The sequence below is a fragment of the Xenopus tropicalis genome, chromosome 6, assembly GCF_000004195.4.
Source record: "Xenopus tropicalis strain Nigerian chromosome 6, UCB_Xtro_10.0, whole genome shotgun sequence".
Lineage (NCBI taxonomy): Eukaryota > Metazoa > Chordata > Amphibia > Anura > Pipidae > Xenopus > Xenopus tropicalis.
This window is the reverse complement of record NC_030682.2, coordinates 69,519,909-69,538,301: the sequence shown is the minus strand read 5'-3', so window position 1 is coordinate 69,538,301 and position 18,393 is coordinate 69,519,909. Positions and strand designations below refer to the sequence as shown.

At 38.3% G+C, this 18,393-nt stretch overlaps 1 protein-coding gene across 4 annotated transcripts in view; it reads left to right on the top strand.

The window, feature by feature from the left end:
* The window catches only part of ahrr (aryl-hydrocarbon receptor repressor), a 191,266-nt gene that overhangs the window by 73,914 nt on the left and 98,959 nt on the right, over positions 1 to 18,393 (top strand). The window contains exon 1 of one of the 4 annotated variants that reach the window (XM_031904458.1): positions 16,390 to 16,471. The exons of the other annotated variants lie outside the window; for them this stretch is intronic. The gene's annotated coding sequence lies outside the window, so the exon portion shown is untranslated. Of the gene's footprint in view, positions 1 to 16,389; positions 16,472 to 18,393 lie in introns of those variants that run through there. 4 annotated transcript variants of the gene reach the window in all.

Here is an 18,393-nt window from a genome sequence, read left to right as displayed (position 1 = left end):
TCCCGCAATAAAGATTTTTACTGACATGATAAATCCTGAGATGTGCGAGACTTTCTTCATCTGTATTTATATATAAAGATAGATAGATATTTTGAATTTATATTTAATTTTTAATAATGAATGCATAATAGATCTAATCACCTATAGAGGGTCATCTGGCTCTGTGGGATAAGCAACCCTGTCAAACTTTGAATCTTTTGTTACATTGCTCCATTAAAGCAAGTGAAATGGGCAATTCATACTAAGACCAGTGAACAAATAAAAAAACAGAATAACATGAATCAAAACATAATGTTACTACTATTGGAGCAGATGTGAAATAAAAATTTGCACTTCATTATTCTAGACTAAATTAAATGGCATTTTTAATTTCTAAACACAAAGTTTAGGCTAATGGATACAGAAGGATCTGTTCTTCAACAGGATTATGTTATGATCATATTTACATTTCTAAACACTTACTTTCTAAAAATATATTATTTTAAATTTAGTAAAATGATTTTTTACCTTACTAAAATAATTTTATTGAGAAAGAATGAGGATAAAGCATGAGAGATAACTATGAACTGACAAAGCACATTCATTGGAAATTACACATTTTAGGTTGCCAAACTCATGATTGTCTAACCATCTATCTTGTGTGAATTTTCTGAGTTTTTTTTTCTGTAGTTTCTGGGGCTCTGGTTAGCATGGTTCTGTATGGTGTTCTTGGCTCCTAAAAGATTGCCTTGATATTTAATAGGTGTCCATTAAACACATATCAGACCTGCTGGCTTATTAGCTGTCAGATCTGGCATACTACTCTGTTACTAGAGAACACATGGACATCTTTATGTGATTGGGAAACATCCAAGAATGTTCTGTTTGTAATTCAGCATTCTTTTAGAATACCTAAAAAAATGATGTCAGTACTGTGCTTCACATTTGTTTCATGTTTAACCCCATTCTTTAAAAAGAATCTTGTCTAGGGCAAAAACACCTGGCCTACTGATTTTAACAGTGTTAAGCAGTCAAATTTTGTTCCATGTATAGTACCTAGGTTACTTTACATAGCTTAAAGCAGTTCTACATTAGAATTTTAAAAAGGATTCCAATTAGGAGTATGAAATGAAATGTCATGCAGTCTCATTTCTTAGAATTATTCAAAGCAGCATTATGACTAAAGAGTTTGCATTACTTTTTGATTAGGGTTTGCCTTATGCTTCCATCCATACAGTCAAAGGGTTGAAGACTACCCCATATACTGTATATATTTACTTTCTGTACAATAAATTAGATACTTTACTTCAAGAAACCACACCAGCAGAAGGGGGAAAGTTATTTTAATACTTTTAAATACTTTCTTTTATCCATTAGTTAATATCTTATGACTGTTGTATAATCAGCAGTTTTTGAGTTCAAAATGGTAATATCATTGGTATTTTTACACCACCTACTTGATACCACGACCAAAGTTGGCATTATAAAGAGAATGGCATTATAACAAGAGTGACATCTAATTAAATTGATATAATTATTGCACAGTTTTTCTAGAAAATTCAGCTGGGGATCCTAGTACTATTTTACATGCAACACTTACTTTCATTTTAAAGGTATAATTTGCACATTCAGCAAAAGAAGCTTATTCTGTATTAAAAGAATTGAATGCATCTTAACTCAAGTGTCTTTACTGTTTTTGCCTCATAAAGCATATTTTCAAATCTTAATACCTGCAACAAACTCATGAGCCAGTGCACATTTATGGAAGTGACATCACAGGCATGTTCAAATGCCCCAGTGAAGTCAGAAATGGCTACCCACTCCTGGAATTTGACAAAAATCAGGAAAATGCTATCGGTAGATGGGAGACTGGGGTAGAGAAGCTAAGATTGGGTAACTCCTGAAATATGTTGACAACTCTGAAAATTAAATGTATAAGTTATATATGTAGTGAAGGAATATGCAGTGTAAAAATGAAACTGGGTAAAATGGATAGACTACGCAAAATAAAACATATTTGCAATATAGTTAGTAAGGCAAAAATGTAATCTGTAAAGGCTGGAGTGAGCAGATGTCTAACATAATAGCCAAAACATTACTTCCTGCTTTCACCTCTCTAACCTCTTAGTCAGTGACTTTAGGGGGTGCCACATGGTACATAACTGTTCTGTTACTTTGGAAGCATTCAGGACAGATTCACGTGCAAAGTAACTGAATGTCCCATATCCCCCCCCCCACACACACACACAAGTCACTGATTGGTTACTCACTGCTATCAACTCAGAGAGCTAAAAGCAGGAAGTAGAGTTCTGCCCATTATGTTAGACACCTGCCTGCTCCAGCCCTTATAGATTACATTTTTGGCTAGCTAACTATATTGAAAATATGTGCAGTCTATCTATTTTACCCAGTTTCAATTTTACACTGAACTATTCCTTTAAGACCAGCTTGATGTTGGCATCATTTTTTTTGCAAGGTGTTTGCAAAGTACATCATAACTGTGCACAAAGGAGATATTATTCACTTAGAGCAAAAATGTTTGCATTGCAAATATTTTTTTTCCTCTAACATCTTTTAGCGCATGGCCTGGGTTGTTAGTATTTGGAAATAGTCATTATATGGTCCCTAAGGTGTGTAATAATATGCTGGTGGTTGCTGTGCTATCCACAGAAGAGGAGGAGGCATATGGATTTAAGTGTATGTCTTAATATGACATAATTCTTTCACATATGAATGAAGGGGGATATCCCTTCAGTGAGCACCAACCATTGGGTTTTTGCTGTGTTGCCACCATTAATGTGGGGATGGTCTTAAAAGCTCTTGTGATAACATGGTTGTAGTTTGAAGTGGGTGCTGTTTAAAAAAGGGGAGTGGTCAAAACCGGCTTCTATTATCGGCCCTCCACCATGTAGGCCAGAAAAATTCTGGCCCTCGGTACCACAAAAGTTGGACCAGTGCTGGTCTAGGCAATAATGAATATAATGTAAAGTGCTGGTCTCACTCAGGGCTAAAAATGATTACTAACTTTAAAAATAACCCCTTTAATGGAGCTTCCCACAGATCTGCTTCAGTCCCTGTCTGTGTTTCAAATGAGAGGTGGGTGTGTCCTAAAAGTGCCTGCCAGAACCACAGAAGGAGGTGGATAGCTAATCACAGCCCTCCAGTCATACAAGCAAAGACAGGCTGCAGTTCCCTACCAGGTCAGCCTAGCTGCTGATTGGTTCCCATACTTCAGTGCACTGTGCTGAGTACTGTCGGCTCCTCTGCACACTAGTAAAGGAGGCAGCAGAAAGTGGTACAAGTGGGTGGGGCTCGTAGGGTTTTTGCAGAAACTTTCAATAAATCAGCCTGAAACATGACCTAAATCAGCCTGAAACACAACTTTTTTAAGCACTTTCTTCTATATTTCTGGCACATTTTTGTTTTTTTCTTTAAAAAAATGAAAACTAACAGCTGTGGAGCCCCAAGAAGCAATGAAGGGTACATCAGTGTAAGTTGTGTCTCTCTCTTCTAATGATAGAGAAATATCTGTAACCTAGAGAAGGTGCAATACATACAAGTAATAAAAAAAGAGTTGCAGGGCTGTGTGAAGCTTGTATATATCACTCCATGGTTGCAATCCTAAATTAGCTGTCGATATAGCAGATTTGCATCCTTATGTGCCCTAGAACATTGGAGTCAAATCTCTGTGCATTTTTTTTCCAAAAGGGAGTGATGGCCTATAGAAAATTAATTTAATTCACTTGGGATGCCTAATAGTATGCCACTCCCAAGTGAATTAGCCTTTCATTCTCCTTTGAGCAAACAGTTCTTTTAAGCAAACAGTTCTAAGAGTACATAATACAGTAGATGAATATCCAACAAAGCTATGGATTATATGCATGTGCACATTTACATATGGTAATGTATTCAGTGCATGTAACAGATCACATCTTTTGTATTGAAACTATTGTTAAAAAGAATTGCCGGTTTGCTTTGCAGATGAATTCTTATAACATTTGTACAAATAGGAGTGTGGTTTTTAGGAAAATGTTTTTCTTTTTTCAGTAGTGCTGTTCTCAATGTTGCTTCTAGCAATTATTGTGCAATCTGCTTAAAAAAGTATAAAATAATGTTGTAGTTTCCTTTTGTCTTATAGAAACAAAATTAGAGTCACTGGTGAAATACCTGTTAATCAGTTTGTAAAAAATGTACATGTGGTACTCCAAAATGCTGTGCTACTCTGTATATCCAGACAGGCAAGGGGCCTAAATCCCAGCATTTCCCAGTAGACACTTATGTATTAGACCCTTTATTCTCAGATGGACTCCCACTTGATATGGAAGATGGGTTGCACACAGTATTTGCACCAATGCTTGCACACAGTATTCAAAATAATGGTTTTTAAAAACAGTGGAACGGTTTCTTAAACAATTTCATATGACATATGATCATATGATCTCTATCTTTTGGGGTGTATATGCTCAGTTGATAATGCAAAACGTAATTACCAGTGCAAGCAGGTCAGTACACATATGTCCCACATAAAATCTGCATTTTGCTGACCAATCTTCAACACTAGGGGGCTGATTTACTTACCCACGAACGGGTCGAAATGAGTCCGATTGCGTTTTTTTCGTAATGATCGGTATTTTGCGATTTTTTCGTATTTGTTGCGATTTTTTCGCCTTCTTTACGAATTTTTCGTTACCAATACGATTTTTGCGTAAAAACGCGAGTTTTTCGTATCCATTACGAAAGTTGCGTAAAATCTGGCGATTTTTCGTAGCGTTAAAACTTGCGCAAAAAGTTGCGCTTTTTTCGTAGCGCTAAAACTTACGCGGAACTTTGCACCTTTTAAGTTTTAACGCTACGAAAAATGCGCAACTTTTCGCGTAAGTTTTAACGCTACGAAAAAAGCGCAACTTTTTACGCAACTTTCGTAATGGCTACGAAAAACTCGCGTTTTTACGCAAAAATCGTATTGGTAACGAAAAATTCGTAATGAAGCCGAAAAAATCGCAACAAATACGAAAAAGTCGCAAAATGTTCGTTTTCAAGTCGGAACTTTTCCAATTCGGGTCGGATTCGTGGGTTAGTAAATCAGCCCCTAGGTGAAGCCCATCTAGTCCTTAGCCTAACTGCTTGGGTCTATATAAAGGCAGCATTAACACCGCAGGGATCTAACCCTCACTGGACTGCTCACAAAGTTCTCCTGAACTTCTCTTTCAATCCCAGAGTGAACTATAACAGAATTTGACTTGACACTAACTTATCCTATACTGGGTCTACCTCCACCCAGGTCTTCTAGAGCACACCTCACCTTCGCCAGCAAGTAGGGGAACCAAAAGCAGCAGAACAGTTTTGGGCTTCCCCTTTTATAATCTCCCCCTCCCATTTTATCAGGACCCAGCCTAGCTGGCTAACTTATTCCCAAGGGATAAAGAACTAAAGGTTTGGAAACCTCCTACAGGTGCTATGTGAGAACTGTTGATTTTATCTCTAGCCAGCTACAATTACTTGGGATTATATACTAGCCACGGCATTTTGAGTCTAAGGGCATAGACTTTCCTGCGATAGCTTACTGTATAAATCAGGGGTGGGCAAACTACGGCCCGTGGGCCACGTCCGGCCCCTTGGCCTTTTAAATCCGGCCTGCCGACGACGCCAAGTCTCTTTACGCGAGACTTGGTGTCATTGGCGGGCCGGAATTAAACAGACTAAGGGGGCGTAACGCTGGCCTGGCCCTGCCCGCCCTGGCCCTGCCCGCCCTGGCCCGGGGGTAAGTAAATGTGGCCTGTGAGCCAAAAAGTTTGCCCACCCCTGGTATAAATCACAGTGACTAATCATGTATGGTTTCCGCTGCTCACCTATGTAGGCATGCCAATATTTTTGTTTGTGCAATAGCTCCCTCGGTTTGTTTAAGATAGCAGCTGCCATTTTAGCTTGGTCTCAGTAGCTTTGGTGCTGCAGATCTGACTGCTGGTAGCTCAGATTACACAGCACAGTTGGGAGGGGTAGAGAGAGATAATGGGAGGGGAAGAGGGGAGTATGGAGCAAACTTGTGCTGTGCCCTGAAGGATTTCTGGGAAAAGTAAGTTTGACACAGAATATGTATACAGAAAATAAATCGTGATTCTTTTGATAGAGGACTTTTCTGTGAGTGCTTATGGCTGTCTTTTCTAATAAAGCTTACTTAGTTTTTACCTTTTCTTCTCCTTTAAGTGTCTGTTATAATCAATCACAATCACATTCTATATGAAGATATTTTCTATAAAGGATGATGGCATCTACTTATGTTTTTATGTACACTTGCTGTAGTGTGAATCACATGTTCTCCTCAGTGCTGGGCCAAGACAGGAGGTCAACAACCCCTACCTCATGTTGGCGACGCAGTGGGGGTTGGTAGACGACAAGTGGGCAGTGGGGAATACTAGGGGTAGGCAACAAAAGTGCATTCTCACTGTTGCACCCTAAGCACATGCCTCTTCTGCCTACCCCAGTTCCAGTACTGTTCTCATTCTTGAGCGTGATCAATAATATTGTACAGTATGAACATACAATATCTCTGTTTTGTTTCTAATGCTAATGAAGTACTGATTCATAAAACACATGCTGCAATAACTGCACCATTCATTTTTGTATTGGTTGAAATATATATTTACAAGCAGCAGCATAACTAGAGTCTATAACTATAAGGCCTTGGTGCAGAATTCGGGCAGGAGCCCTGTCCTTGCTACTCCAAACAAATGTATGCACCAGTTACCAACAGTTTATTAATCTCATCTGCCATATCCACCCAAATCCATCAATTTATAGTTGTGGTATTGTGCATTGATCCTTTGCATGAATTCATTATTCCCAAGTGATCCACAATCCCTTTGAATCTCTAAAACTTTTTCCCTGAAAAATAAAAAAAGAGAACATTTATTATTGCCCCAGACATACAGTATATGTTAAAGCACCCCTCGGTGCCCATGTTGCTGGTGCTGCATACAGGGAAACGCAGTAAATATTTGTGCCTACTTTAGACATAGCAACACTGGCACAAACTATGGGCCAAAACATTTTAGTTGCACTTAGCTATTCTCTTTTGTGATGAACAAAGTAATTGTTGTCACTCAAACAATAGTATTCTTAAAGGAGAAGGAATGCTAATAAAGCGTTCATCTCAAGCTGCAGGCATACCTTCAGTTTTCTCAACAGTGCCCTTAAGTCTCATATTTCTCCTGTTCAGATGATCAGAAGCCTCATAGGAAAAAAACCGCTGAGCTGTGTAAAGAAAGTTCCCATAATGCCTTGCTCCTGCACCAAGACCCATGTACATGCTCAGTTAGTTAGACAATGAGGAAGCTTCCTGCTGATTGGCTCAGATCCACATTCCTAAGGGGGGGACTGAGTTCTTAGCATTCTTGAGGGAGGGGGGGGCTCAGGAGAGGGGAGAGAGGTGTCTCCTCTGGCACAGGAAAACAAAGAGACAACAAATCTTGTTTCTTTTGACAGAGAACTCAGTGCAGTGTTTCTGTGAGTGCTTATGGCTGTATTTACATATACCTTTCTGATAAAGCTTACTTAGTTTTTACCTTTCCTTCTCCTTTAAATATAGTTAATCTGACTTTTTGTAGGTATTTATTTGTGTTCAAATTAAAGATGTTAAGGAATGAGAACTCTTAACTTCTAACAACCAACTCTTTGCAGCATGAAAATTTAAATCCATTTATACTGACACTAAGGGGCACATTTACTAAAATGCGTTTTTTTCTGGCCTTGAAACGCGATATGGTATAAATTTGAAGTAACCACGATAATTTCTGTAGTTCTAAAATGTCTTGACAATGCTTTTATAATTTGTACAAAAATACCACAATTGCGTTCCAAAAGTCAAAAAAATTTCGGGACAAAAAGTTCGTAAACGCCACAAAAACAGTTCTGGTTTTGAAGCCTTCCATGTCTGGCTTTGAAAGCCTTCTATAGGACTCAATGGCACTCGACAGATCAAACCTGGTGAAAAGATAGTCCCGAAGTGTAACCAAAGCGCTAACGAATTCCAAAATGTTCGTATTCTTTGCGCAAACTAAGAATTTTTCATGAAAATTTACCGAAAACCACGAAAAACTTAAAAAAAATTAAGGACATTTTTGCATACATTCCGAAATGTTCTATAATTTAGAAAAAGTATGAATATATCTCAAAATTGTTTAGTAAATGGGCCCCTAAAAGTATTGTGCAAATAGGCTAATATGAAATAACATTTTAGAGACCCTTTCTTTAACTGAAATGTATAGGTAATATTTATTATTAATTTGATTTTAAAATATGATAGATTAATTATTTTGTGTCATGAAAATTCCCCTTGCATTGGATTAATTTGCCTTAACCCTTTCGATGCCAAGCATGTAGCTCCTACGTGCTGGCATAAAAAGATGTTAACTGCCAAACACGTAGGAGCTACGTTTTCTTTATCTTGTGCTCGTTCTCTGCACTCGCTGCTTAATCCAAGTGCAAAGAATGAGCGCAAGGTAAAGAACTCCTAGAAAACGAGCAGAGGGGGGTTACTAGTGGCCCTTAGGGCGCGATGGCCCAGGGGCCCCATAGAAAAAGTTGGGCACGTAGATTCTACGTGCCAGACTTTTTCTGCTCTCTCCCTCCCTTTCTGCACTCCCCCCTCTGCCCCCCCACTTCCTGTGCCACCTACTCACCACTGCAGCTGCTGTCCCTGCATCTCCTGTCTCTCTCCTGCGATCTCCAGCGATCTTCAGCTCCTTTGACCCCAGGTAAGTGCCACATACACACACAAACACACATACACACACATATTACACTAAAACACACTGATACTCACACTTACACATACACACACATACATTTTGGGGGGGGGTTGGGGGGTTTCACACATTCACAGCATTTACAGCACTTACACTTACTTGCACACTCACACACATGCACACAAAACACATTTTGCCTAGTGTACACACACACTTACACACTTATGTAATTTTGTAAAAAAAAAATTTTATCGCATCGTTTTTATTCTTGCCTGGAAAAAAGTGTTTTATTGCCATTGCGGATAGTGTATTCGCTAACCGCACTGAGCAATACCTTTTGTGTATTATTTTGTTTTTATTACATTTTCTGTGATTTTGGTGCATTTTTAGTCATTTTATTGCATTTCAGTTATGCATAGTTGTTGTTTGCTTGACTTTGTCTGTAAAACTAATTTGCCCAAGCCAGAATGCTTAAACTGTGACTCTGACTGCAGATATCACTAGGAGGAAAAAAAACATTGATTTTAGTTTTTTTGGGGGGGATTTTACCGATTTTATTGAATTTCATATTGTTCTTTGTTACTTGTCTTGCACATGGACATTTTGTCTGCTGTATTTCAATTTGGCTTCCTCTGTACCCCACATAGTTTGGTAAATCTATGCATATTGGGCATCAAACTGTTCAGTAGACCCCTGGAGTTCATATTTAGGGTGTTTTATGTTGGTACATTATGAAATGTGGGGTACATAATGGGGCAAAATGCAAGTTTTGTGACAATTTTCAGAAACGTTATAAAAACCATTCTGTTTAGCATAGCTTTGTAGTTTGGTAGTTTGCAGTAGAAAGATGTATTTACCCATTTTTGTTTTGTCAGAATGTGTACTTTCGGAAAATGTATGGTTTTCTAGGGTCTCCGTACTGTTAGGGGGTCTTATGGCACATAATACACATACCGGGTGCAAAAACTGCACGAGCCGGAACGTCATTCGTGGAAATTCATATGCAATATTTTTATCTGGGTGCCCCTGTACTCCGTATAGTTTGGTAAATCTATGCATATAGGGCAGGGATCCCCAACCTTTTATACCCGTGAGCCACATTTAAATGGAAAAAGAGTTGGAGAGCAACACAAGCATGAAAAAGGTTCCTGGGGGTGCCAATAAGAGCTATAATTGGCTATTTAAAAGCCCCTATGTGGACTGGCAGCCTACAGAAGGCTCTGTTTGGCATTATATTGGATTTTTATGCAACCAAAACTTGCCTCCAAGCCAAGAATTCAACAATGAGCACCTTCTTTGAGGCCACTGGGAGCAACATCCAACGGGTTGGGGAGCAACATGTTGCTCATGAGCCACTGGTTGGGGATCACTGATATAGGGCATCAAACTGTTCAGTAGACCTCTGGTGTTCCTATTTGGGGTGATTTTCCTTTGTATGCAAGAAATTGTGTGAGATAAATGCGGCAAATTGCAACATTTTTAGGCGATTTTCTGAAATGTCATAGAAACCACTAGCTTTAGGAAAGCTTTGCAGATTGGTACTTTGGTGTAGAAAGGACTTTTTACACATGTTGGATTTGTCTGAACGTGTACTTTCCAAAAGGAGTTACCCTACATTTCTGCAGTTTCTATCCTACATAAAACTGCCATGTGTTTATGAATTAGGTAAAGGTAAGCCATAAAATTAGTGCGCACAAGGTATATTTTTGGGTCTCTAAGTGCCATGTCCTTTGATAAACCTATGTACAGTGGGCATCAAACTGTTCAGTAGACCTCTGGTGTTCCTATTTGGGGTGATTTTCCTTTGTATGCAAGAAATTGTGTGAGATAAATGCGGCAAATTGCAACATTTTTAGGCGATTTTCTGAAATGTCATAGAAACCACTAGCTTTAGGAAAGCTTTGCAGATTGGTTCTTTGGTGTAGAAAGGACTTTTTACACATGTTGGATTTGTCTGAACGGGTACTTTCCAAAAGGAGTTACCCTACATTTCTGCAGTTTCTATCCTACATAAAACTGCCATGTGTTTATGAATTAGGTAAAGGTAAGCCATAAAATTAGTGCGCACAAGGTATATTTTTGGGTCTCTAAGTGCCATGTCCTTTGATAAATCTATGTACAGTGGGCATCAAACTGTTTGGTAGACCTCTGGGGTTCATATTTAGGGTGTTTTATCTTGGTACCTAATGACCTATAGAAAATAAGATGCTGGCTATTGGAAGTTTTGAGGTGATTTTTGGAAATGTCATAAAATTGGCAAACTTAGGAAACCTTTGCGGCTTGGTACTTTGGAGTAGAAAGACACAGGTACCCATTTTAGATTCAGGGGAATGTGTACTTTCCAAAAATATGACTTTATGGGGTGAGCGTACTTTTTTGTAGCGTTATCCCACACAAAATGATGTAAATGTGTTGATTTTGCAGAAGCTGAAATGACAGAAATGACGGATCATATGGGGTATGTTCACATTGGGGGCCCTACATGCCACATACTTAGGTAAACCTATACATATTGTGCATCAAACTGTTCAGTGGACCCCTGGCGTTTATATTTAGGGTGTTTTATCTGGTTACTTTATGACCTGTAGGAGATAAGATACTATAGACAGGAAGCTTTGAAGCGATTTTTAAGAAACTTCACAAATTTTGATAAAAACCAATAACTTTAGGAAAGCATTGCAACTTGGTAGTTTGGAGTAGACAGGCAGTTCTACCTATTCTGGATTCCTCAGAATCTGTTATTTCTAAAAATGTATAATTTTCTGGGATAAACCTTCTGTTAGTGGAATTTTTGACCTTGAAATCTAAAGTATGCAGCTTTCTGAAGCAGTGCTTTGGAAATTTGGTAGTGTACTGCTGGGAGTTTTTGACCTATACAAGTGAAAAATCTCCATAAAACTATATATATTTGGTATCGGCACGTTCAGGAGACATGGGACTTTCCAAATCAGTTGTATTTTCGTGCATAAAATAATTTTTGTTTCTGGTGTATGTGTTTATATTATGGAAAATATTTTTTTTTTTTGTTTTTTAGACATTTAGAAGCCTATATCTTGTTACAGAATTGGAATTACACAAAAATTCCACATTTTGAAAGCTTAGGTTGTCCTGAAAAAAACGGTATATAGTTTTCCTGGGTAAACTAAAAGTCCCCCCGAGGAAAAGCCCCTAAAGTGAAACAGTGCAAAATGTTCAAAAACTGTCTGGCAGTAGAAGTTCCACTTTGTTCAAAACGGCTGGCAGTGAAAGGGTTAATCCAAGTTGTAATTCCCATATTGTTTAGTGGCATTCTCTGTTAAACTATATGCCATCAGTTCTGCTGGTGAAACAAAAACGATTGGGCTCTTCTGTGAACAGTTTTTGGGTTATCATTAATCTACTCAAAAAACAGTATAATTTATTGTACTTTGTGTATTACACATTTCTTACTTGTATTCTTGTTAGAATAAAGGATTACAGTTTGTAACAAACTTTTAAAAAAATAACATTTCTGTGTAACAAACAAGGGAATTAGAACTTGAAATAAAAAATAGTTGGTAGATCCTTTGTAAAACATTTCAGTATCTCAATGGATACATTTAATTAATAGATTTCTTTATCTTGTCCTATTTTGTGTTTGCCCAGAGTCTCATTGGGCTGATACATTAAAATTGGTGTGATGTAATGGAATGCCTGAGCCATGGCATGCAGTATGGCATCTCTCACTTGTGTATGAGTGCGCTTTCCTTTGTGTTCACACCTCTTTTCTGAGCACAGTGTTCATTTTTCTGATATCCCACTCTAACTAGTTATGCTTTCAAGGACATGTGAGGGAGTTTGAAAGTGATTTCTGAGTTGCAAATTTGTATTCTTTTAAATACTCACAAAGAAGATAAATTGCTCCCACTTTAAATTGTGGCAGCTTATTTAACTCTTTGTAACAGAATAGAACATCCAGCAGCTTTGATTTACAATTTGTGTAGTGTAGTGTAGCAGTTATTTTGGTAACTTTAAAAGAAGCATATCAAGGTAAATGTAAATTCTGAAATTGCATTAGTTCTGCTGTATTGATCAGTTAATGTATGGTATATCCCCAACTTATTTCCTCAGTAGGAGCCAGTTAGTGCAGGGGAAATCCCATGCTAGCATTCACTGTCACATATACTAGAGATTTAGTCAAGAGTAAAGGAGGCTGCAAAACACTACACACACACACACACACATTAAAGCTCATTGTCTGTACTGTTTAAAATATACTTAGTTGGGGAATGTAGACAAACTAGTTAATATTACTGGCTTCTGTTTTCTTTTTCCTTAAATCTTAAACTTATTGGGTTAAATAGACTTTGTATTCTCTTCAACTGTATTGATGTATGTTTTTCTCACTGTCCCCACCCATAACCCTTTTACTCCCATCCCCTTCAGTTTTTTTTTCTTTTGAACCTAAATTTCTATTTTAAAAAATGAAGTTCCGGATAGCTGATACAATATATAATGAGGAATTAGATTCCATTACACACACAGGCTTAACCTTCACCAAGTGCATTCAGAGCTTGCCAGCAGTCATCAATATTTAACAGCTGTTGTTATTATGAAATTCCTCGTCGGGTAATATGGCTTGGTTGCTTGCACGCAATGGTTTGAACCGGTGCCAGGGCTAATGTCAGGCATAAGAAAAGATTGACAGAGGGCTGGGTTTGCGTGACAGTGAGGGTTTGGTCAGCCAGCAGTCTGTTCTCCCTCTGGTGTTGCTCTCTAAATGGGATTCCACTGTTTCTAAAGAAGGCCAGTGTTTGATAAAAAAAAAGAAAAAATAGAAAGAATGAGTGAGAAATGGGGGGGAAGGGGCTGGGTTATAACAGTGCTAACATGGCTCAGTGCCAGCTCCCGCCCACATACAGAGAAGATAGCTGTGCTCTGATCACGCGAACATGTCCGGGAGGAGGGGGGAGAGGGAGGAAAAAGGGAGGAGGTGACTGGAGATGGGGGAGTGAGAGGGTAAAGATGTACAGTAAATTGCATGCAGGGATACTGTAAAAGCAACAGTGTGCTGATGGAAATGAGATTGAGCCGTCTGCGCTGCCCTGTTATGTATGGGAAAAACATTAACTAAGATCTTTTAAAAGGGAAATGTGGTCTCTTTTTTTGCCCCTTTGGGACAGATAAGGTTACATTAAATTATCGCATGAGTGCAAGTGCCATTTATAGAGCGGCGTTTAAAACAGAATGCAACAATGACACTAAATAGACTTTATTAATGGTATTGTGTTATAAAAGTACTTTTATCATATTTAATTTGTAGTGTACAGGTGGGAAATTATTATAAATAAAATAAATTAGTACTATTCTGATTATTATTACATAGGAGCGTTTATAATGCAACATGTTTTGCAGCATTGCATAAAAGAAGGGTGTATACGTGATACATACAGACCACATACAATATCTTACAGATATAGATGACAAAAAGGGCCTTTTACTATAAAGTGTACAATATAATGTATTCCAGTGTTTTATGGTAAGAATATAGATACAATGTTCAAAAATAAAGTATGCAAAATGTTGCTTCAGTGACAATAATGCTACATTTATGGCTGCAAGTGCAGTAAACAAATTGCAATTTAGAGCATAATCCCAATGTTTTTTTCCCAGAATTCCAGTGTGTTGCAGTCACTAGGGGGAGTTATGTCTGGTTCAGAATTGCAGTTGCATTCACACTTCAGTGTGAATTAGATGCAGTTGCTCTCCGGACCAGGCTTTAGCTCCAGGATAGGCACGGCAGCGCTTCTGGCAAAGAGAAGGATGTTGCAACTGTATGAAAGTGCAAGTAACTGTACAGAATTACAAGGACCACGTTTTGATGCAAGTAACTGAATAAGGTTTTGCACATGACTGACTGCAGGTAAATTTGTACAGTTGTGCTTGTAACTGTAAATGACCCTTAAATGGTTGCAAAGTTACTTCATGATAAGTAGCCTCCCTCAGTGTGTGCACCTTCTTTGGCAGGATTTACAAGTTAAATGCCCCTAGGCTTGTGATCGTTTACCCAGCCTGTCACCCCCTTCCTTTCCAGACACATACAACCAAACATACATACAGGCACGTGTGCACTCGGGGTGCAACAGGGGGTGCACCAACCACACAAAGTGCTCTACATGATAAAAATAGAAGCTGCTCCACAACAGCTCCCTATTATTGTGGTGGCCATGTTATTATGGTGGCCACCACTAAAACCTTGCTGCCATAGACCTGGGTCTTTGTGGCCTTCCCACAAATTCAGGCCTGTTTTTGCCCCATCATAATTGGCACACAGAGCATGTGGTCACCTATGGGTTAACCACATACTGTATATCCAAGTTGCCCCCATCAGTTGGTCAGTCTCTTGTAGGTTCTCTTGTAGGTTCTCTGTACCCAGTGCTACAGTTGCAAAAATAGTGACAGCACTGGGTGATAAAAGATTAGAAGCCAGGTCATTTGTGGCCAAAAATATGGTGATTTGCATAATTTTTCAAATGTATAGACATGCTGGTATAACAGGAAACTAAACTAGAATGTGTGTTATAACACAGGTTCATTTCAAATTTTATTATAAACTAAGAATCTGTGACAGATTGTAATGGTTAGTGTTTCAAGAAACAATGTGCCCTGTTATGTGGTGTGAGTATTATATACCTTAATATTTGTGTTTGGATCAGTGGAATCAGCATTGATTTACAAGTGAGATAACGTCATCTGCAAACCAAATGCCAGATTCAGTTTAATGACAATCTCCTAATTCAATTCCAGATTTTTCAATAGAGCCAGATGCAAATCAATGAGAAAAAATTATCTCACTGTTTATCACATGAAAACTCTGTTGAGGTGAAGACAAACAGGACGATTAGTCACTGCAATTTTTAGGGCAAGAACCCACAGAGCAGTTAAGTCGCCTGCGATAGATCTCTGCTATCACAGACGACAAAGTGCCCCGAAAAGGCTTTCCACCGGCAACAACAGAAGTCGCCAGAGGAAAGCCCTTTGCATTGCTTTGTTTTCTGAAGTCGCGTAAAATTGCCTGTAGGAGGAAACATGGTGCAACTTCAAATTACGGAAGTGGTTAGTGATTAGTCACACCAACTATGTTTTTAAGGCTGATGTCCCACGCTCCAAAACAGGACACTGTTTGACATCCAATAGGAGTCGCCGGTGGAAAGCCATTTTGGAGCGTGGGACATCAGCCTTAAAAATGTAGTTGGCACGACTAATCACTGTGTCTATAACAACGTCGTCTTGTTCTGCACTGCATATTTAGAAATTTTCTTCTAAAATAATATCTCACCTATAATTTTTCATGTCATAAACCACAAAATAACACTGGGTATACTTACTTCCAATACAGGGATCAAGAATAAAAATATAGGTATGGGACCTGTTATATAGAATGTTCAGAGTCTGGGGGTTTGGGGATGATAATCCTTTTCATGGTTTGGTTCTCCTTATTTTGTTTATTAAATAAACCAGTAGAATTGACTCATATAATGATTAATTATATCTCAATAAGGATCAAGTATAAGTTACTGTTTTAATATTACAGAGAAAAATTACATTTTAAAAAATGTAAATTATTTGATTAAAATGGAGCTTTCTGGATAAATGAAGAAGAAGGGCTGAAGAAGCCTGTTCTTTCCTTTTTTATAGGAAAAAAAGATGAAAAAGAAGAGAGACCTTTTTTTTTTTCAAGAAAAGGTGGCTGCTCAACTGTGTTACATGCAGGAACCAAAGCAATTTGGGTAAGGCAAGGGGGCTATGTAGGGAGGTGATAAGTAAGCATGTAAGGGTTTCATTCTTTGGAAAAAAAAAGGTTTAGGCCAGCAAACAAAGGTCTTTTTACATTACAGGCTTTCATTAGATTTAAGACTTGCAGGTTAATTTACAAATGTGGTTTTAAGTGTGGCTTTTGCCATGTATTTTTACCCACAATGCAGCATTTCTTCCCTGGAATTCAAGCACAAAAACAGCTGCTTGCAATTGCACATTGAACTACCATTTGGTAAACCATGCACCATGTACCAAACCATGTATGTTTATAAACCACATGTAGGCTGCTATGAATGCACTTGTAATTTTAGTTTAAATGACTTCCAGTGAGCAGCATTAATAACAGCATTAGGGTTAAACTGTCAGCAACTTTTGACACAACCTGGCTGTGGAACCCTGAAACTAATACTACATCCAGATGGTTATTCCAGTATAAATATAAAAAGTTTACATAGTGCAGCACGTGGGATCCAGATGCAAATGCCCTAGACCAACAGCTTGAGGCGATCAGTACCAAAATGCATTGGGCACCTACAGATCCTGCAAACTTGCATATGAATAAAAGAAATGTTTCCTTAGTATAGCTTCTGATTATGTGCATTTGCACGCAAAAAGCAAAAGGCTATTTATATACCTTGTGTTTTTGTAATAAAGTAAACTTTTCTTTCTTTCATATGCCTGTTCATGGGATCTAAAAATGCCTGCTGATTTTTTTGGTAATTCCAGGGTTCTCTTGCATGAATCAAGGCAGTTGCTGCGGCAAGTACTGACATGTGTGCTATGTCAAATAAATGACATGTGTGCTAAGGTGCAAATACACTAAAGAAGGTGTCTGTTTATACCAATGATATACAGGTATTCACATAGGCAGCATGAAGGGGGGATGGAGGAGAATGGATTTGATTGCTACAAATGAGTATGAACATACCTGTCAGGCCTCCCTGTTCATCTGTATGGAGTAAGAAGTTAGTAGTAGTGTTTCCAGCAACAAAAGGATGTGTTCTTTTACTTTTTGCCTAAACAGTGCCATACCCATTCTGTTTTGCTCAGCAAAGTCTTAGATAATATATATTTATAACCATCTGCCTCCAAAAGCACTGCCAAATAAAATTACAGGTATTATTGATTAAAACATCATGCTTTAAAGGACTGATGCATGATTTTTAAAAGTTCAGAACAATATAGGATTATTGTCTATATTTGCAACCTGTGGCCAAAGTGCGTCATTATTGATGCTGCACACTCTGGTTCACTTACATTAATGCGCCAGCAACTATTAGCAGATTTACAACCAATTTTATGAGAAAACATTATTTTATGATGGGAAAAACATATCTCCTAATTCAGTTCAAGATGTTCCCATAGAACCAAATGCAATTCAATGAGAAAAACATAGCTCACAGTTTACCACATGACAACTCTATTGAAGTCTATGGGAAAAACTGGAACTAAATTGGGAGAAAAGTTTTTTCATCTCAAATTGAATCTTGCCCACCATACATTTTCACATAATAAATTATGTCATGCCATTTTCTTGAATCTGGTCCATTGCTTAGTAAATGAGACCTAGGGGCACATTTACTAATCCACGAACGGTCCGAAGGCGTCCGAATGCGTTTTTTTCGTAATGATCGGTATTTTGTGATTTTTTCGTAAATTGTCGTGACTTTTTCGTAGCCATTACGACTGGTTCGCAAAATGTCACGAATTTTTCGTAGCGTTACGACTTGCGCGAATTGTCGGAACTTTTTCGTAGCCTTCGCGCCGAGTACGAAAGTTTCGGATTCATTCAAGCTTCAGTATTGTGACTTTTCTTGGGCCAGGTTGGAGCTGCAGAGTGCCATTGAGTCCTATGGGAGGCTTCCAAAATCATGCTAAGTCTGAAAGTTTTGCC